Source organism: Piliocolobus tephrosceles, chromosome 2 (assembly GCF_002776525.5).
Source record: "Piliocolobus tephrosceles isolate RC106 chromosome 2, ASM277652v3, whole genome shotgun sequence".
Classification (NCBI taxonomy): Eukaryota; Metazoa; Chordata; class Mammalia; order Primates; family Cercopithecidae; genus Piliocolobus; species Piliocolobus tephrosceles.
The window spans coordinates 73,222,716-73,244,876 of NC_045435.1; the positions used below are offsets into that span (position 1 = coordinate 73,222,716).

General features: G+C 39.0%; 1 long non-coding RNA gene across 1 annotated transcript; it reads right to left on the reverse strand.

Moving 5' to 3' along the window:
• Positions 1–15,602: 15,602 nt before the first annotated feature.
• On the reverse strand, positions 15,603–21,450 carry LOC113219690. The gene is made up of 4 exons (XR_003306653.1): positions 21,201–21,450; positions 17,796–17,863; positions 16,648–16,773; positions 15,603–16,013 (listed from the first exon to the last, which is right to left on the reverse strand). It is a non-coding gene; the product is annotated as an uncharacterized LOC113219690 (long non-coding RNA).
• Positions 21,451–22,161: the final 711 nt, after the last annotated feature.

Sequence of the window (22,161 nt, forward strand, 5' to 3'; positions counted from 1 at the left end):
CTGAGGGAGGGGACAATTCAGCTTAGTCTGCAAAAATAAGTAAGAATTATCCATGTGTAAAAAAGAACAGTGGTTATAAAAAGCATGGTGATGGTGAGGGTGGTGGAGGATATAATGGGGATAAGAGCAGGAATGGGAGCAGGGTCAGGGAACTGAAAGAATTTCATTGTGACTGGAGTGTGACATGAGATTAGGAATGATGGGAGGTAAGCCAGGGGAGGATGCCAGAATATGGCTAACCTCATGCCATAATAAGGATCTGGGTCTACACAGTATATAGAACAGACTGCACACTGGGCATGGATCAGGACTGATGTTTTAAATAGACTTGTCAGGCTAGATACATCAATGGGCTCCACATCTATCATTGCAATAGCTTGGACTCTTAATTATAATGGAGTTTTAATTCAAAGTGGATTAAGTGAAAAAGAGTATTTTGGGAATCATGAGGGAAGAAACGGAGGCAGCTCACAGCATTAGGAGAAGAGCTCCAGAAACCTGGGACTCGAAGAAGAGAACCAGAAACCCCAAATCACCAAGACATACTCAACACTTTCAAGACACATTTACTTATCATCTCTTGGTCTCGTAGGGGCAATGACTTTAAAGCCTTTAGCTGTTTCTTCTGGTCATTACCCTATATTTCTTTTTTAAAAAATTCTGACACTACTTTTTCTTGAATCTTCAAATTTAGACATTGTCTACTAACTTCTTTTTAGGGAGATGAAGATTTTAGTTCTTTTACATTCCATTTTCCTTGTCTCTACTGTTTCAATCATATTCTATCACAATTTTTGATTATACATCAGTGTTTTTATTATTATGACTCTATAAATATTTCTCAATGCTCAGTCAAATGGTGTACCATTATTACATTTAATTTCCTATACTACTTTTATTTCACCTGGAGTTAAAACTGATGCCTCCATTTTTATCGCTCAGTTTTATGTAAATCAATAAACTCTTTTCACACCTTCCAACAACTCTTCAAAATACTTTTCAATTCAACTTTTCCAATGTCGAACTTGTAGTGTCTGGTTTCAATCTTTTCTTGAAGGCATCTCTTCTTGAGCCCACTATTCCTCTCTAATCTGGAACACTGTCTCCGTAACATGACTTGAACCCCAGGTTTTCTCTCAGCCACCATTTTGGAAATTCCTATAATCTGGATTGGAGCCCTTCTTTACTGGATTTTCTTATTCTGTTTTAGTCCATTCTTACTTTTTACTAGAACAAAGAAAAAGGCTGAATCAAAGGTACTTATTTTGAAATATGAAAGTCTAAAAAAGTCTTTCATTTTTCTTATCCTCGTGCTTGACTGATAGTTTGGAAGGCATAAAATTCTAGGTTGAAAATATTTTCCCCAGAATTTTGAACCTCTTGTTTCATTGTCTCAGCTTTCAATGTCATCATTGAGAATCCAATGTCGTTCTGATCCCAAATAAATACATACATATTTTATAAGTGTGTGTGTGTGTGTGTGTGTATGTGTGTGTGTGAAATGTCTCTGCATTCATTCTGGAGAACTCCATTCTCTTCTTTTTATCTCTGGTCTCCTGAAATGTTATGATGGTGACAACCTAAATAACAAACAGAGAGAGGCTCTGTTTGTTTTGTAATGGAATTTTAATTCCATTACAATCTATTTAATTTATGTAATAAATTAATTTATTTAATCTACTTAATGTATTTAATAAATTAATCTAATTTAATTCTAAGGCTCTCTAAATATATATATTTAATTGTAATGGAATTTTAATTCTAATCCTTAGAAATTAAATAGAATTAAATATACATACATATTTAGAGCGCTTCTCTTATTTATATGTATTTGTTACATATTTGTATTATATATGATATATAATTATATATAATATATTAAGTATATATTATATATGATAATTATAGATGATATATAAATTATATATAATATATGATAATTATATATCATATATAATACATATGTGTATTTGTTATATACATATTATATATAATACATATGTATATTTGTTTTATATATGTATTATATATACTATATATAATTATAGTCTCTACTTGATATATATGTATATTTAGGATTAGAAAATTGCAGTGGGAATACACATGCCATAGTAAACTTACTAGAGAAGTAAAGGAAAACAAAGGTTTTTAAAGGAAAAACCTAGGAGGACTACACAATTGTTTTGAAATAATTATCCTTGGCTATAAAAATGGTGATGCCAGTCCGAGGTTGAACAGGCGGTTGCTGGGTAGATGTCCTTGCCAAAGCACATCAAAAGTCCTTACATCAAAAGTATTTTTGATGTAAGGTTGCAATGGCCTTTGTGCAAGGTTGTGCTTTTTGCAGTCTTTCATGATAGTTTGTGTTATCAGGCAAATAAGCATGGGAATGCTCTCTTTGTAGCCTTCCCTGGCTCTGTGTTAGAGTTTTCTTAACATTAGTGACTCCATTTGGATTCTGACATCTTTCACCATGGTGTATCTCAGCATAGGTCTATTTACTTCTATTGTGATGTATACATAGTGAGTTCTTTAAATCATGTTCTCACAACACCTTGAAAATTTCCTTACATTATTCTTTGAAAATTTTTTGTAGCAGGTAGTATTTCCCTGTTTATTCCACCTCAGCATCATCACCTCCATGCAGAAGGCTACTATAGTGAGTTTAATAGTATTCTCTCAAAATACATGTTCACCTGAAACCTCAGAAGGTGACCTTATTTGGAAATAGTCTCTGCAGATGCAATTAGTGAAGGATCAAGATGAGATCATATTGAATTAGGATGGGCCCTAAATCCAATGACTGCTGTCCTTATAAGAAAAGGAGAGGGCACACAGAGATACAGAGACACACAGAGAAGGCAATGTGACACTGGAGGCAGAGATTAAAGTGATGTATCTACAAAGCCAAGGAATGCCTAAGAGTGCCAAGAACCACTAGAAGCAAGGACAGAGACATGGAATGATTTCTCCCTCAGAGATTTTAGATGGAACCAACCATGCTGACATACTGATTTTAGACTTCTGGCCTCCTGAACTGTGAGAAAATAAATTTCAGTTGTTTTAAGTCACCCAATGTGTGGTAATTTGTTACAGAAGACCTAAGAAACTTATCTATTTGCTGATTTTGGACTCCTGTAACTCTGCATGCACAAGGGATTTTTTCCCCTACTGGCCATGGGGAGCATATTCTTTCTGCCTAAGAATGAGCCAAATATCCCTGCAAGCTTCCTCAAACCCTGGCATAAGAGAAGTGGTAGATTAATGCCACAGCTTCCTTATCTTTTGTTTTGATAACTCTCATGTGTATTCCAAACTCTCCTAACTAGATTGAGCTCCAGGTGCCTATCATAATAATTGGCTTGAAAGATTTCTTTCCTTCCCAATTGGCTTTATTAGCTTTCTTTCCTTCCTGTCTCACTGTCCTACAATCCTACTATGGTTCCTGGGATCATGTCCCAAAAAAGACTTGAACTCAAATCCATAATTAAGAGTCAGTTTCCAAGGGAACCCAAATTAAGTGTCTTTCTACTATATCTTTAATTCTCTTCTAGAATTTTAATTAATCAACTAATTGGGCTACTGAATAGGGCTTCTAATTTTCTTATTGTTTACCCCCAGATGTCCACCTTCTATCGTTTGTTGCGATTGTTATTGTTTTTAAGGGGGGGAGATTTCCTCTCTATATATTCTAACCCTTTAACTATTTTTTTCACCATCATAGTTTTTATTTCTGAGAAATGTTCTTTTTTTATAGGTATTTCTTCTTGTTTCATAGATGCACTGTCTTATCTTTTTGAAGATTTTTTTAAAGTTTCTAAGTTCTCTTTCTTTGCATTGTGTTTGTTTATTCTAATATTTGTTAGTTTATCTTTCCCTCTCTTTCAGAAATTAATGGTTTCTCTTGAATATGTGGGGATCCTTCACTTTCTTTTTCTTTTTCTTTTTTTTTTAGTTAAGTGCTGAAAAAGTGAAGGGAAATGTTGTGTGCATGGCTTATCTGGTGGGCTAATTTTAGATTTCATGGCCAACTGAATATTTTATTTGGGATTCCCCCAAGAAGATCTTTCTAGGGGGTCATTCAGTTTCTCCAGATAAGGAATCCTCAGTGTGGGGCTAAGGCTATAAGTCTGCTTGTAATAGCTTTGAATTAGACAGAGGTATGGGGCTGTGAAGCTTGTTGTAAAAGGCAGGCTTTCACTTAGCTCTCTATTTTCCATTTATACCTCCCCTCTACCCTTCTTTGTCCCTGGGATTCCAAGTCTAAAGCCTCTGTGGTTTAATTCTATCAGGGGCCATTCTTTCCATCTTGTGAGGGGTCATAGAGGTAGGAGTCTAGAGAACTACAGGCACAATTGCTCCTCCCACTGACATTCAAAATATCTCCCTATTTTTAGCCACCACTTGACTACCACCATGTGAACAAACAGGTTTCTTCAATTCCTAAGCCTTTATGAGGTTCTTCAGGGCAATCTGATACCTGAGTAACTGACTACTGTACTCTGCTTAGTCCTTTACCATTCCTGCATCTGCCTTCTGTCTTCATACATTATACTTTGGGAGTTATATATTTAATTTAATGGAAGATGATCTGATGCAAGATGGAATTTGTATTGCTGTATTTCTTGATGTTCTGGGAGTGATTTTCAAAAGGAGGAGTTTGATTTTACATAATTACCTTAAGGCTGGAAGTTCAGAAAATAGATTTTAAGTGGCAAAGGCAATCGATTTCCAAGCAGGTAATTCTTAATTTTTACATTTATTATAAATATGTCTAAACTAAAAGTAGGAAGATTTAAATAATTGTATTCCCCTCATTACTTTTTGCATTTACTCTTACAATCATAAGGTCTTTGAGGGCAGGGAAAAAAAACCACTCCTTATTATTTTCCACACTATCTTTAGCATAATGCTGGGTATAAGAAATGTTTGATAAGTATCGTCTAAAGTTAATTGAAAATAGATTTTTAAAAATCATACCTGCCCACAATTTTCCTTAAAATTAAATATTCTCAGACTGTCATTTACATTCACAACCTTTGCAAACTCACTTTTCCCATTCTTTAGTCTGTGGTTTGCAAGAGGGAGTGCATAATTGATCTCCTTTTTCAGACCTAAGCTCTGTGTCTCCTAAGGAAACAGACAACCACTGCCTCATATGTTAAGTACAAACTATCAGTGACTCAGTCCTCTATAAAAAGCAATTCACACTTCCTTCTACCCCTCTTAGAGTCGACAAACATGAAGAGCTTCTGGGGAAAGAGAAAAAACTTCATGGCCTGTTAAAAGATGATCAGGCAGGTAACACATAAGCAGAATACAAGAGCTCTGCTTCATCAGAAAGAACAGACAAGTTAGCAGGCAGAGAAGGGCAGAATTTCCCAAAGACATGGCCAGAAGAGAAAGCATCCCATGTCAGATACATTTGGCAGTCACTGAGTAAGTGTCCCCTTCTTGGAGATTCATAGACTCTACTATCATACTGAAGGCTCTGAAAAGTACTGCAACCAGCTCAACTTATTGTTTCTCCTATCTTTACTGAGGTGTGATTAACAAATAAAAATTTTCTATACGATAGGTATACCATCTGATTTTTTTGTTATACATATACATTGTGAAGATATTACCATAATGAAGTTATTAAATAATTAACGTATTTATCACCTCACATAGTTACCATTTGTGTGTGTGTGTGTGTGTGTGTGTGTGTGTGTGTGTGTGTGTGTGTGGTAACATTTAAGATCTACTCTCTTAGCAAATTTCAAATATTATTAATGATAGTACCCATGCTAAGCATTAGATTTCCAGAATTTATTCATCTTATAATTGAATGTTTATGCCGTTTGACCGACATCTCCCCATGTCCCCTTCCACTCTCTTCCACTCTCTGTGCCTTTGACATTAGCTTTTTAAAATTTCGCATGTAAGTGAGATTATGCAATATTTTTCTTTCTGTGTCTGAATTATTTTATCTATTTTTGTGAAAAAATGCCATTGTAATTCTGATAGAGATTGCATTAAACCTGTAGATTGCTCTCTGTAGTGTGGACATTTTGATTATATTAATTATTCTAAACCATGAATATGGGCTATCGCTCCGTTTATTTTGTTTTCTTCAATTTCTTTCATCAGTGTTTTACAGTATTCAGTATACAAATCTTTTACCTCCTTAAATTTATTCCTAAGTATTTTATTTTTTATAGTATTGTAAGTGGGGTTGTTTTTATTTATTTTTTTGAATAGTGAATTGTTAGTATAAAGAAACAGTGGATTTTTTAATATTGATTTTATATCCTGTAACTGTACCGAATTTACTTATTAGTTACAACAGTTTCTTGGTGGAGTCTTATCTGTGCTCTCTTGTACCACTTTTCATTATCCTCTTTGTACAGAAGCAAGAACAACCTGAGAATTGGTTTAGGATTTCCCCCAGGTCATAGTAAGTAATACAGCTAGCTGAACACATTTAAAACAATTATTTTGAATTATTTTCAGTCATTTGTAGATCTCCATTTCTTTGGTGTCAGTTACTGAAGCATTATTAGTTTCCTTCAGTGTCATCATGTTTGCCTGATTCTTCATGATCTGTGTGGCCTTATGTTGATGTCTATGCATCTCAAGGAGCAAACATCTCTTCCTATCTTTACAGATGGTTTTTACAGATAGGTAAAAACGTTCTTATGCCAGGTCCGCAGAGTAACGGAACTGCTTCTGGGATCACACTTAAGTGGTGCTAGAGCCACGGCATGGGGCTGTTGCCAGGTCTGAGTTGGTAGGCCTGTTACTGGAGTCATAAATGTGCATGGTTTCTGCTGAATCTCCATGTGGACAGGACTGGACCCTGGGACCTGGGTAGAGCAAGGCAGGAACCAAGTCTTTGGGCCACTTCAGGGTTCACAGCTAAGGCTGCATTCAGCATCCACAGCTGGAACTGAAGTCAGTGAGTCTGCAACTAGAGGCAGAGACGCGTTTCTCTAGGTCCCTGGGTGGGCAGGACAAAGAGCAGGGCTAGAGCTGCTCACAGGGCTACTTCTGTATCTGTGGTTAGGTCTGCCACAGGTGGGCCTGTAACAGGGAATGGACAGTTATAGTTTTTCCAGAGCCCTTTGCTAGATGGGACTGATTTTAGGACTACAGTCAAATGAAGGGGATGAGGCTGCTTTCAGTCTGTTGTCAGGACCATGTTTGGCAAGCCTGATACCAGGGTTTCGGGTCCCCATTCTCAAATCAGCTCTTCTCAGTTTGGGGCTTCATCAGGGTTTCACAACCTCTACCCTAGATCCAAAAGCTCCCACAAAGGCACTCTTGCTTGTGAATGGCTGCCAGATTGTTGTCTGTGTGGAAGGTGTGAGCAAGAGATGAACTATTCTATCATCATGCTGTCATCCTAGTCTCAACTTGGTTTCATTAAATTGGTCCATAACATATTTGAGAATGTAACTTACTTTTCTCAGATGAATAACTAATTACTCCAAGACTCGGTTTTTTCTTTTATAAAATGAAGATAAAAGCATCTACTTCAAAAGAGCATTTTAAGTATTTAATGAGATAGTCCATTTAAATCATTTAACCAGTGCCTAGCTTATGATAAACCCTCTGTAAATTTGGATTGTGGTCGTTTAATTGTAGTTTAATTGTGGTAGTTGTAGTTTTTATTGTTATTAATATTAACAATATAGTATTTTATGGGATATACCTTAGAAAATGCTATGTGGAAATTCAGTGGTTGCACACTACAACCAATGAAACCTGGCAAGTGGGAAATTCTAAGATTATTACAAGACTACAGTACATCAAAAGTTTTAATATGTTCCCTAAACTTATCTATTTTAATGGTTTTATTAGTGTCTGAGCTAACCTGGGTCTCAGAAGAGTCATGATATAATCAAACTGGAACTTCAGGGATACAATATAGATGCGTGGAAAGAGCATCAACTTTGGAGCCAGAACACATTCTAGGTCTACTCTTTGCTCTCTGTGTGATCGTAGATAGTTTACTCAACCTCTCTGGGCCTCAGTTTTCTCTGCTAGAAAGTGAGGAAAATGATTTCTAGTTTAAAAGATAGTTGCAAAGATTAAGTGGGGTTATATTTGGGGAAAGTAAATGATGTAGTACCAGATGCATATGCAGTTATTCCTGGTAGTTCCTGGTGTATTCAGGCCTTTATGTTACTTGTGCTAATGGCCCCTGCTCTAGTGCCAGAATCCAGAAATTTAGTCCTGCCTGTTACAGAGGAGGACATCAATTGTTCACTTTACCCTCTCCCTACACTTCTATCACTTCCTTACCTGTGTCTGTGGAGCTCAACTACATGAAGCATTATCAATGAGACGTAAAGTGCTAGAATTTCCCCACCTTAACACAAGTCAGTGGTGGATGTGCCAGCCACTGAGGTAGGGTAATAGGAGACAGAAATGGGGACAACAGGGCTTTCTGGCACAAGTAGGACAATTATATTCCAATTGACTCAAAACATAAGACTTTTATATCCAAGCATTGCCTCATCTGACACACAACAGCCTCATAAAGTACCACTTTTTATTATCCTATTTATACAGAAGGAGGAACAACCTCAGAATTGGTTTAGGATTTCCCCCAGGTCGTATTAAGTAATACAGACAGTACTAGAATCAAGCCTTTTTATCCCAAATAATACATACCAATAATACATAACTACTACCATGACAGGCACTCCTGGTATTGTGCAAGCCCCTCATCTGTGTATCTCATTTAATCCTGAAAAGATCTCTGGAAGGTGGGTAACATTATCTCCTTTTCATAGACAAGAGGCGGGGCAGTTGGAAAGTAGCAGAGTGAGGATAGGAACTGAGGTCTGTGTGACTCCAAAGCCCCTGCCCTGCCCACTAAATTACACAAACTCTGATAGAACCCTTCAATCCTCTTAACTTCATAAAGATATTTAGTAAGAAACTAGCACCCGGGGGCTGCAAATGAATTTCAATGATTACTTACTACACACAAACGCCTAGTTGGCCTTTTTTTAAACACAGGTTTTGATATGCCTGGAAAGAATGGCAGAGGGAACAACCCTTTCTTAAAGATTGAGTCAGCCACATTGCAAAGATTTGCCAGCACCGAAGTCGGTATTTGCCTACTCCCCTTCATTTTCTGGGTTTCACTCTCAGCCCTGGGCACTATCCTGCTGTGCCCATTCTCTCACAGGACATTTGGCATGCTGGGGTGCTTTCATTCTTTCCTTCTTAATTTCCTTTTCTAATCCTTCATATTAGAAATGGGCAATAGCAAAATAGTTAATATTTCTGGAGAATTTACTATGGGGCAGGCATCATGAAAAACCCTTTACTTTCATTATTTTGTTTAATTGCCCTCCATCTTCATGGAGGTTTTCTAAGCAGCCCAGTTTTATCAATGGGAAAACATTATTGGGGATGCTATGTAACTTGCACAAGGTCACACAGCTTGTAAGTGTTGGGGGCACAATTTCACCTTGGTCAGTTGAATTTCAAATTGCCCCCCTTTTGCTATTTTGCTACACTGCCTCTCCCTTAGAGAAAATGGGGAAAATGCCGCATTTCAAACTACCTCACAAGAAACACCAGCTGCCTTGTCATTTATTCTCAAACATTAATCCCAGTTAACCTAGAGAGGGGGAGCCAAGAGTGGTTGAGATGGCTTTGGGAGTATACATTAGAAGTGAAATGGGTGAAGATTTTACCAACTTTATTCATTTATTTATTATTATTATCATTTTTTGAGGTGGAGTCTCACTCTGTCACCCAGGCTGGAGTGCAGTGGTGCAATCTTGGCTTACTGCAACGTTTGCCTCCCGGGTTCAAGCAATTCTCTTGCCTCAGCCTCCCGAGTAGCTGGGACTACAGGCGTGTGCCACCATGTCCAACCAACCTTTTGTATTTTTAATAGAGACGGGGTTTCACCGTGTTAGCCAGAATGGTCTCAATCTCCTGACCTTGTGAACCGTCTGCCTCGGCCTCCCAAAGTGCTGGGATTACAGGCGTGAGCCATCTCACCCAGCCTTATTTATTTTTGAGATGGAGTCTTACTCTGTCACTCAGGCAGGAGTGCAGTGGCATGATCTAGGCTCACTGCAGCCTCCACCTCCTGGGTTTAAGCGATTCTTCTGCCTCAGCCTCCTGAGTAGCTGGGACTACTGGTGCATGCCACCATGCTTGGCTAATTTTGTATTTTTAGTAGAGACGGGGTTTCACCATGTTGGCCAGGCTAGTCTCGAACTCCTGACCTCAGGTGATCTGCCCACCTTGGCCTCCCAAAGTGCTGGGGTTACAGGGATGAGCCAGCACACTCAGCCAGATTTTATCAACCTTTACCTTCAAAGAGATCTTCCTGACTTCCTACGGATCACAGTCGTCTAGAAGAGATGCTGGGGAGGCATCTATCAAGCATCATGCTTTCAGTTCTTAAACAGCTCACTCCTAGGCTGCCCAGAGAATCATGAGTAAATACTCCATCTCCCAATGAATGATTGCTTTACTTCCCATGACAATCCCACATATATTTCTTGTGAATTATTTTGATTAGAGAGTGTATTAGTTTTCTGTTGCTGCTATCACAAATCATTACAAAGTTGGTGACTAAAAATGACTCAAATTTATTATCTCACATTTCTGGAGTTCAGAAGTCTGCAATGGGTTTCAGTGAGCTAAAATTAAGGTGTCGCCAGAGCTATGTTTCTTCTGTAGGCTGTAGAGGAGATTCCATTTCTTTGTCATTTCCAGTTCTAGAGATTGCCTGCGTTTCTTGGCTGTAACCCCTTCCTCCACCATCAAAGCCAGCCATGGTCAGTCACATCTCTCTCATGCCACATCACTCTGACACTGACTCTTCCACGTTTAAGGACCCTTGTTAATGTCAGCTGATTACCAACTTTAATTCCATCTGCAACGTTAATTCTCCTTTGCCAAGTAACATAACATAATCACAGGTTTTAGGGATTACGACATGGTCATTTGTAAGGGATAATATTTTTCCTGCCATACAGAGTTATTTGTAAATTTGCAGTCTATGGATGGAATCCTTCAGAAGTGTGCATAATTAAAAAAACATAAATGAAAACCTAAGCTATAGAGGTATTGATTTCAAAGAGGTAGGCTTTTTAAAATTGATCATTAGCAGAATCCATTGTATTCAAAAACCTGTCAGCATTCAAAGTATCATTGCATGTTAACTCATTAATCTACACTACAAAACTCTAAGGTGCTCACTACCCAACCTATTTTAAGGATGAGAGGAACCAAGGCCGAGAGGTGACACAAGAGTTAGTGACAGAGCTGGGTGCAAACCTAAGACTTCTGGTTCCGTGATCTGCACCCTGTCTATCACCTACAGCTACTCTAAAGAAAGGTTCCCACTTCACAAGGTTCATGTATTGACAAAGGCCACCACCTGCTGGGACTGAAAGTGCTGATTAACTAGAGCATGTCTTCTAGGTGCAGGAATTTGGGAACAGATGTTCAGGGCATCTTCATCACTGGAACACCCCCAGGTTCAACCTTTTAAGCTCATCCTGTAGATGAGCTATTAAGGAAGCCAGGCTTCTCCTGGTTTCTTGCCTTTCCCAAATCCTAAAAGGAGGTCTGTTCTCTCTCTTGATTGGGTGGGAAGCAGTCTCTGGGCCCTAATTCTCTTTTTAAAATATCTGCCAACAACAGACAAATGTCCTAGTCTTTCCATTTGCCACTGCCAGTGGGAGGTAGGGTGAACAACTTACCTTTCAGTTTTAAAACTTGGAAAGTCCAGGGAAAACCGAGATAACTTGCCTAGCCTAACAGAAAGGAAATATTTTGAAAACTCATTTTGAACTGGATCCCAATGTTCTTTCTAAAATAGCCACAGACTCTATTAGTTGAATCATGACTGGAATTCAAGGAAATATTTGTGGACTCTTGTCAGATATATCTGGGTCAAAACCCAAGTTTGCCACTTACTAACTGTAACCTTGGATCAGCTGCCTAACTTTTCTGACTCTCAGTTTCCTCATCTGTGAAATGAGCATGGTAATATTTCCATCCTAAAGTCAACGTGAGGATTGAATGCGATAATGCATATAAGTTTAGCAGAAGACCGGGGTCTGAGTGATTGGTAGTAATCACTACTCTTTTTGTTTGTTTGTTTGTTTGTTTGTTGTTTTGTTTTGTTTTTTTTGAGACAGAGTCTTGCTCTGCCGCCCAGGCTGGAGTGCAGTGGCCGGATCTCAGCTCACTGCTAGCTCCGCCTCCCGGGTTTACGCCATTCTCCTGCCTCAGCCTCCCAAGTAGCTGGGACTACAGGCGCCCGCCACCTTGCCCAGCTAGTTTTTTGTATTTTTTAGTAGAGACAGGGTTTCACAGTGTTAGCCAGGATGGTCTCGATCTGGTGACCTCGTGATCCGCCCGTCTCGGCCTCCCAAAGTGCTGGGATTACAGGCTTGAGCCACCGCACCCGGCCGTAATCACTACTCTTAACTAAATAATTGGATCAGTAGGTTTTTGAAAATTCCCCAATAAATATGGGCAAGGCAGTACAGTGATGAGAGTGGCTTCCTAGTCACACAAGACTTGGTTCTAATTCCAACTTATCTATTTCTTAGAAGGATGATTGATGATAAGTTTCTCACTCTCAGTGAACCTCATCTTTCAAAACGAATAATAGTATCTCCCTCAAAATGTTATTATTTTAAGAAATAAATAAGATGGTATTAAGTTCTTAGCACATGTCCTAATATGTAATAAATAATGAGAGATAGATATTATTACTTGTAATAGTATATTAGAATTTTTTGATTGCCAAATAATCAAATTAGGAATTATATTGGCTTGTGGCTTAAAAACTCCAGCAATAGAGCAGGCCTGAGTCATGTTAGATTTTCTAGATGTGATTAATGATACCACCAAGACACACACACTCTTTCTCTGTCACTCTCACTCTGTCTTTTTCTGTCTGTCTGTCTGTCTCTCTCCCTTTCCCCATTTCTTGGTGCCGTTTCTCCTCTGTGCTGACTTCATTCTCAGGCAAACACTCCTGATACCACAGAAGGAACATAAGAAACCCTACAGAAAGAAAATGCTCCCAATAGTTCCAACAAAAATTTAACTTTAATTGAACCCATGTAGTTTCTATGCCTGTCCCAGCATTAACCACTATGGCCAGGGTAATGGAATATGCTCATTGGTCAGGCCTGGCTCACATGTCGATCTTAGGGACTGAATGAAGTGGATTAAAATAATCAGTTCTGTATGGACTAATAGAAGTGAATGGAGGTTCCCCAAAGTAAAATTAGAAGAAAGAGGAATAGATCCCAAGAAGGCAAAAACTGCAGATGTCATCTACTATTGCATTATTTTTATGGTATTGTCTGAATTTTTTAAGAAACCAGGAAATAAAGAGACCTGTAGACTACTATCTAATGTGACACCTGCATAAACTTCTTATGTAATAAAGTTTTTCTAGCCTGGTTCACTCTTCTGGCTTGAATTTCCTGGGGGAAAAAAGCACTTCCCACCCTTAATATGGAAATTTTAAGCCACCCAAAGAACAGAGCTGTGGTCTTTTTAACACAGTTCAGAAATTTTTTGATATTATTCCTTTCAAGATTTGGAGCTTCATTCTACTCCTCTTGAATATGTGTTGGACTTAGCAAATCATTACTAATGAATAGAATATAGAGAAAGTGCTGATGTGTGATTCTGAGCCAGGTCATAAAGGGCACTGCAGCTTTCTTCTCACTCTTCCTCTTGAATTGCTCATTTTTGGAGAGACCAATTGCCATGTTGAGAGCACATTTGAGCAGTCCTATGGAGATTCCTCTGGACAGTGAGAAATAAAAGGCCTTCAGACAACAACCAAGAGAGTGTGCCATCTTGAAAGAGGATCCTTAAGTTCTAGGCAAACCTTCACAGCTGCAGCCCCAGACAACATCTGCTTATAACCTCATGAGAGACCTGGAGTCGGAACCACCCAGGCAAGCCTCTCCTTGACCCCCTAGAAGCTGTTGTGAAATTGTAAATGTTGGTTATTGTAAGGAACTCAATTTTACAGTAATTTATTATGTAGTGATAGATAACAATACAAGAACCTCAGGCCAAAAGGAATCCGTGTAGTAGTATAGGAAAAGCACTAGAAGAGATGTGAGTAAATCTGAGTCTGTGTCCTGGATCTTACATTAAGTGACAATATTTTCACACTAATGACTTGATTTCTCTGAGCCTTGGTTTATCCAAATGTAAATTGGGGAAACAGTACATCCTTGCATATTTCACAGGGGACTAAAGATAATCCAACTATGCAATCTAGGTGTACCTTAAGGTAATACAACTAATCTTGCAATTACCTTATTAATGTCATATCATGATGTCACAATTAATATGGAAAAATACTTTAAAAATTGTTAATTCTATAAAAGATTTGTAATCTTAAAATTGGAAGGCACTTCAACATTTCGTTCATTTCCTTGCTTGTTTGGCATCTTTTGGTCACAAGTTCCAAAAATTTAAATAAATATCTCAAGGTCACACAGAAGCAAAGTGGATCCTAAAATGCAGCCTCTCTGAGCCTCAGTTTCTTTACCTATAAAATGAGAATAGTAACACATGATGTGAAGGTTGTTATAATTGTAATCTTGTTGAAACCATGGCCCATATAAACTGGGTTAAGAATAGTGTCATGGTCCAAGAACACAGTCCAGCAATTGAAAATTAATTTTAAAACAAGTCACCTACTTGTTTTTTAAGTCACCATAGCAATACAATACATGATGGAACCACAGTCACTTCCTGTACCCTCCAGGTAGTCTTCAATCACCTAGCACTAGGTCTGCAGTACCCAAATGTTTTCACCCCTCTCTCTTCCCAACTCTTATTTTTTGTGTCTGTGGTAGTAGTGGGACCATCTCCAAAGAGTGAAGAAAGAGAAGAAACTGAGTAGGCAAGTCCAAGACCCTTTTTAGTGGTAGGTGGAAAGTAAGGCAGGGAAAAGTGATGTCTTTTGTTTTTATCTGTTATCACTGTCACAGGTTGGGTTCTCCTTGAAGCAGACATTGAGGCAGAGTTTAACTTGTAACATGTTTATTAAGGCAAGTGCTTGGAACAGACACCATGGAAGGAAAGGGAAGAAAGAAGAACTGGGTAGAAGGAGAAGTTGAGTTGCATGTAGGTCCAATGGCTCAACAAATCTGTCCTAAATTGGGCTGAAATGATATGGCCTTTATAGATTCTCCTGGATCAGCCATTGGTTGTGAGTCCCCAGGGAAGGGTGTGGTCTTGGGGAAGGCAGCTCTCTGCAACTGAGGAAAGTCCTGAAGGGGCTGATGAGAGAAGGCTGTCTGCCAGTAGGACTTCCAGCAGCTGCAGCAACAGCTTGAAGGGGATCCGGGTGGCTCACTGCAATCACATATGGTCTAATATGTGCGCCTGGCACCTCACAGGCAATTAATAAATAATAACCACTAGCTGGCTCTGACTTCAGGCCTCTTTCCACAGCATCCCTATGATCTCTCCCCCTGTAACCATGAGAGAACTTCACTGTCTACATCCTCAAAGTGCAGAGAACTCAGACTGAAACCAGTGGACACAGACTGAATGAGCTTCAGGAAACCAAGACAATCAGATGAGACCCTGCTCTTTTAATGTTCTAATGTTTTCTGGGAAGTGAGTTTTGCCCTTAATGGGCTATTTCCAGGAGCTCTAGATCATGCAGAGATATTCCTGCAGTGCCTGGGATCTGGCCCAGGGCAGGAAGCACCTGAAGAAGGATGTACTGCCTGGCACTCTGCTTCCTCACTCAGCTGTTCTTCCTTAGTGTTCACAGCTAGTGCAGAGCTCTTGTACTGGCTGCATCTGACTTCACCAGTGACAAGGCAACTGTCTACACTCTGAGCCAATAAACTGGGTTAGTGTTCATGCTGGAAATAGGGCTTTCTATAAGGAAAGTCTCAGCCATCCCCCCAAATGCAGGCAAGGGCAAGTCTGCTACTCGTCAGTTGCAGGAGAAATCAGGTCAGATGAGTATCACAGGCAGCCTTGAAGAAAAAGAGAAATGATCAGAGCTGAGCCTCAGGGACACACAAAGGGAGAAAGAACAGCTTGATTTACTTTCCCTGGGAATGAAGAGTTTATGGGCTGATGATGTTTATGTGCTCATTATCTCTCTATTTTCTCTGCCTTTCTCAGGCATTGCTAGGAATATATGGATAGAGTTGGAGCTATAGTTATTTCACAACGACCAACAGGCAGATTTGGGTACACCCAGAGCAGTAACATTCATTCATTCATGCACCAAATATTTGTTATAGTGCCAGGTGCTGTTTTTGGCCTGGGGGTACAACAGTAAAGAAACAAGAGCCCCTATTCTCAGTTGCCAGACTACAATATCATTGGTCATATGTCTAGCAATTGGAGTTTGGACCCCAAGTTAAGAGCAATCACCTAAAGTCTGTAACCTTAACCACCATACCACACCAACTATCCCTCCCTACCTCCCATCATACATCCCCTGTCCTCTCACCATTGTATTTATTTTTTATTGTTTATAACATTTAAAGCCTGAAGATTTAATGGATGTAAAATTCAGTGTAGGAAGATAGGCAACTTTAAAATTTCCAAGAAATTAAAATGGCTTCATTGAATATTTGTTGGAATAATGGAATTATAGACCTTTAGCATTGAAAGAGAGCTGACATGCCATGTGCTTGTCTTTCTTCCCTCCTTCCACCCTATTTCATGCTTCATTTCTTGAATGAATGCTCTTTTCAAGGCTCTTCCAGCTTCTGCTTACACAACCTTGGTCATCAGAAACCAAATCAGTTTTGGGGCAGGTCTGTATGATAGAATTGTATTATTCACACTCAGCTAAAATTGATTTGCTCTAGCATGTCCTACCTCCATAGTCTGGCTCCTGCTTCATTCTAAACTCTTCTGCAAGTATTCCTCATGCTACTTAAGCTACCTACTGCTTCCTTTCAGGTCCTGGAATGTGCCCAGTTTGTTTCCACCTTTCCTGTTCCCTCTGCTTGGAATGCTTATCTCCTTTTTTTAATCTGACTAACGACAGAAGCCATCCTTCAGGTCTCAGTTTAAATGTCATTTTCAAAGAAAATTCTTCAATGAACCCCCAAATCATATTAAACTACTGATAATCCTGATTGTCTACTTTTAGAATTTGTTGGGTGTCTGGATGGGTAGATAGGTAGGTGGATGGCATGGGTAAAATGATTTCTACTCACTGCTTTTGATTTCACTTTGCAGGCTTTTTTCAAACATGCTTAGTTCCACTTTTCATGAGATCCCATTCATTGTCTGCATAATGAATTTATAACACATCGGACTCTATTGTAATTCACACAACCTTAGTTCCTTTTGTGTTCCATGAGCATGGCCTCTGTATTGTCCAAAAGGCACCTCCTATAGTTATATTTGATTCAAGTTGATTCTGAATGGAATAGAAATTAATTCATAGAAGGAAGAGAACCCCTGATAGAGGCCAGCTGTGAATGAAAGGAGCCATGAATGAAAACAAAGACAAGAAATCAATACAGTAATATTGCCAGAAGCAGCTAAATATAGAAGAGACCCACATTTATGTTATTTGTACCATTCTTGCAAATACCTGTGGACATATTACCAGCCAGCCCATTTCCCAGGAAGGCCAAACTTCATCCTGATATGGGGGTGAATCTATATGTAAGGCTAACTTACTCTCAAAAAAAAAAAAAAAAAAAAAAAAAAAAGTAGCTTAGAGCCATTTTCATCTTCTTTACTATTAGTATTTGTAAAAGTGTTGATATCCTAATGCCCTGCCCTACCTTTCTTAGGTCTCAAACCTTGCTTGAATGAGTCATTTTCTCTCTCTGAGACTCTGAGAGCTTCTTGTCTATTAAAAAGAGGATGATAAAACCTGCCTTACTTGCCCCTCAGAATCAAATTATATGTAGCAAAAGTGCTTTGTAAGCTATGAAGTACTATACAAATATAAGGTGTGTTTAGAGAGATGACTTTACTTGGGGAATAAGATGGAGTGTGTTTTAAATGAACCATGAAATATATCTCTGGGATGAGTTTATTGTAAACTCCAAGCAGGTCACATTTTACCAATGGGATATTAAGAGATATCTCAAGATATCTCAAAATCAAGAGATACTGAGATTCATTTTCTTGTCATAAAAAAGGAGTCTATGGTTCATTTTCAGGAGGCAGCCCACCTGTGGTAAGATCAGCAACAAATACCTGTGGATGGTGAATTCCGTTTTATGGAGGCAGACATTTATTTTGGAAGTATGGCTTTTCCCAATGCATACAGAATCAGATTTGGGCAGAGGAATGCTTTTAAAGGTTATACTTTGTACATGTTGACATGAAAAGCTCTCTTTTCTGTAATTCAAGAAGAAACAAAGGTGAAAAATGATCTTTGGGCAACATATCTTAGTGTTTCAAAACAAACAAGCTTTGAAACCAAGTAAACAAGGGTTTGAATCCTAGATTTGCATCATAAAAGTGGAAGGGTCTTGAGCATGTTCTCAATTGTTTAAGCTTAATTTTTCTTACCCAAAAAGGATCTCTCTCTCTTTCTCTCTCTCTCTCTCTCTCTCTATTAGTTACTCTATTAGTATCTGTAAAGGTGTAGTATTTGTAAATACAATCATTACAACTTGTTACAAATATTTAAGAAGGCCACAAAGTACTATGACAGAGAGTAATGGGATTGGGAACTATTTTAGGTAGGGTTGTCAGGGAAAGCCTCATTAAAGTGGGGGGTATTTAAATAGCTGAATGCCTATCTAACATATATTACAGTACCTGGCATATGGTAGAAGCTCAATAAATCACAGTGGTTTTAGTGTATTTGAGGCATAGAGTTAAGAAAATTTAACCAGCATTTACAAATATTGAAATATTAAGTGATACTTAAATAATTGAAATTTTAAAAATTAACAAAAATAAAACAATGTGAAGCATTTTAAATCTGTAATATGAACTCATAAGTATTGTTTATTAAAGCTGCTCTCAAATACACTCTGAAAAAGATGCTTATTAGATTTTAAGCCTAGAGCAACCCTTGCTGTTGCTCTTGAAGCCACTGACCTCTACTGAAAAATGTTATTAGAAATATTTCATGTCCTCTCCTTCTCTCTGGGCCATCTACTCAACACCAGATCTCAAGATTGAGCCTGCTAACTAGTGTCTCTCCAATTGTCCTCTTCTTTCCCCCACCACAATCTATTCCGTACACAGTAGCCAAAGTGATACCATTAAAGCATAGGTTAGCTTATGTCACCTCCACCCTCACTAGTGTCACCATATTGCTTACGATCCTGCCATGCCTTTTCCTTTCATTTAAAATAGAATTCAGGCTCCTTGCCATGGCCCACAGGATCTCCATGACCTTTCCACCTCTCCAAAATTATTCTGTGCTTGGGTTCCTCTCACTCCATGTACTTGGATACTTAGAAAAAACTGAAGATGCCTAGAAAAGAGTTAGAAAAAACTGAGGACTTCCCTCCACCTGGGATACTCCTTTCTCTCCTGCCTATCCTACCTCAATCCCCAAAATTCAGCTATTTAAATACCCCCCACTTTAATGAGGCTTTCCCTGACAACCCTACCTAAAATAGTTCCCAATCCCATTACTCTCTGTCATAGTACTTTGTGTCCTTAAATATTTATAACAAGTTGTAATGATTGTATTTATTTATACGTTCACTGGCCTTTGGTATATCACACCTTATTAAAATTCAAGCTCCATAAGATCAAGAACCAGGTCTTGTATCCTGAAAACTGGGCATTGCATAATGCTTGGCACATAGAAAAGCACTTAAGGAAAATCGTTGTACAACTGACAAAATGAATAAACCCAAATTTCACCTGTTTTCCTAAATGGTAGGTCCATAAAGACAACAGGCTGGCAGATTGATGACAGCCTTGGTGGTGTTTATTCACTCAGTGTTTATTCACTTGCGAGAAAACACTTCTGCATCACAGCCAAGCTTTCCCAGTGAATTTTAAAAGGAAAGAAAATGCTGTGCATGTAGCCCATGAATTGTTACTGAAAATTCTCAAAGTTAACCCTGGTGGCTGTCAGATTAATTCCCCCTCTCCCCAACTCAGCCATGAATTCAGAGGATGGGATGGATCCAGGTTTGGGGTATGAACTTCATATATGAATGAGGGGTGTGGTGACCATAGAGGTGTGCCACTCAGATCTCTTCTTGAGAGAAACTGGCATGGGATCCAGGGTGAATTAACAGCCTGCAGCCGCAGGACTTTCTCACCCTCCCCACCTGCCTCCCCAGTGACATCCACTAAGTAGTAATTCTTCCTCTGATTATTTCAGCCACTGATTGAGCACAGGAAAGGTTTCAAAGCTCTATCGTTTGATTTTCTTTTTTTCTTCCTTCCTTCCCTTTTTTTTTCTTTTTTTTTTTTTTTTTTTTTTGAGAAAGGGTATCACTTTGTCAACCAGACTGGAGTTCAGTAGCATGATCTTAGCTCACTGTGGCCTTGACCTCCCTGGCCTCAAGCTGTCCTCCCACCTCAGCCTCCAGAGTAGTTGGGACCACAGGTGCATGCCATCATGCCTGGCTAATTTTTTAGAATTTTTTGTAGAGACAAGGTTTTACCACATTGTCCAGGCTGATCTTGAACTCCGGGGCTCAAGCAATCCTCCTGCCTTGGCCTCCCAAAATGCTGGGATTATAGGTGTGAGCCATAACATATTGCTTATCATTTATCCTTGATACAGCACTCCTATGGTGACTACCCTTGTTCATGGACTCCCCTTTGGCCAGGCCAAGACCTTCTAAAAACTTCTCTGGAGTCTGAGGCTCTTCCTACCCAACACTGACTCCCATTCCTTCTTTCTCTCCTTTCACAGAAGCCAGACTGGCACCACAATCTAAATGTTCTCCCCACCTACTCCTGCTGTCTCTCTCCTTCATCCTTCCTTCAATGAACATGTTATATACCTAATTTCATCTTGGTGTCTACTTCTCAGAAAACGAAACTGACACAAGGGGCCTGGTTTGAGAAAAATAAATCATAATTCTGGCTACAAATTTAAATATTGGTCCCTGTACATAACCCATGCAATATAAAGATCCCTGAGACTGAAGCTTCATTAGCATCACAGTAAATCCACATGTAGCAGAAGCTCTACATCCAAGGATTCCCACCCTTGGATGCACATGGGGAGATTTACTGATGATTGCTTCCACCTGAGTATGGAGTGTGACTTGAGCGTCAGGATTTTCAAAAGCTCCCTGGATGATTCTGATATTAGCCAGGATTCAGAACCATAGTTCTTCATGGATGGCTGGAGAGGCAGCTGACCTTCGGAAGAATTTCTGATTCCTGGCCTTCATTTGTTTTGAAGATATTACAAGTTCTGCTTCAGTGTTTCTGCCAGCAACCAGCTACGTGATGCCCATCAAGTACTATCTCCAAGGTTTTCTATCCAGGTCTGGAAAACAGAGGTTTCATGACCTGTTTGAAACTATTTGAGATGGCTTTTAGGTTATTAACAATGGTTACACAATGTGGACCTTGCCAGATACAGAAGTCTTTACAAGTATGGTGTGGAAGTAAGGATCTTTAGTAGAGATCTATAAAACTTCCTGGTCACTTACATCATTGAGACTATAACCTCTTAGAAGGCAGGGACCATCTTACCTTGTCTGTGTGTTTGGTGCTGTTGATTAGTAACAGGCAATGACTTACATTATAAGAAGGCAATTTGTTTTTGCCAAAATGAGCTAGACTGGTATTTCTCAATTCTCATGGATCTTTCAACTGCATCACAATCTCTTGGAGGTGCTGGTTAAAAATGCAGTTGTCTTAGCCCCAAGTAAGCCCAGTAAGGATGAGATAAGGTGAAGGATAGGTAAAGTGTCTGCATTTTTAATAACTATTCCAGACAATTCTTATGCAAACCAAGGTGCCTCCTCATCTCTGGTGTGCTACACAGAGCACAGTTTGTCTCTGAGCACAGTTTGGAGCTACAGTTTGTCCCCAGTTAAAAAGACAATGCTCCATTTCCCCGTGAAGACTTTCTTTCATCATAAACCTGTCTTAGCACTGAATCCAGCCCACTTGAAACTACCACTTGATTGCAAATTATTTGATCAAGAGTAGATTTTGCAGATCAAAATGAAAATAATTTTAAATGGGCTTTAAGAA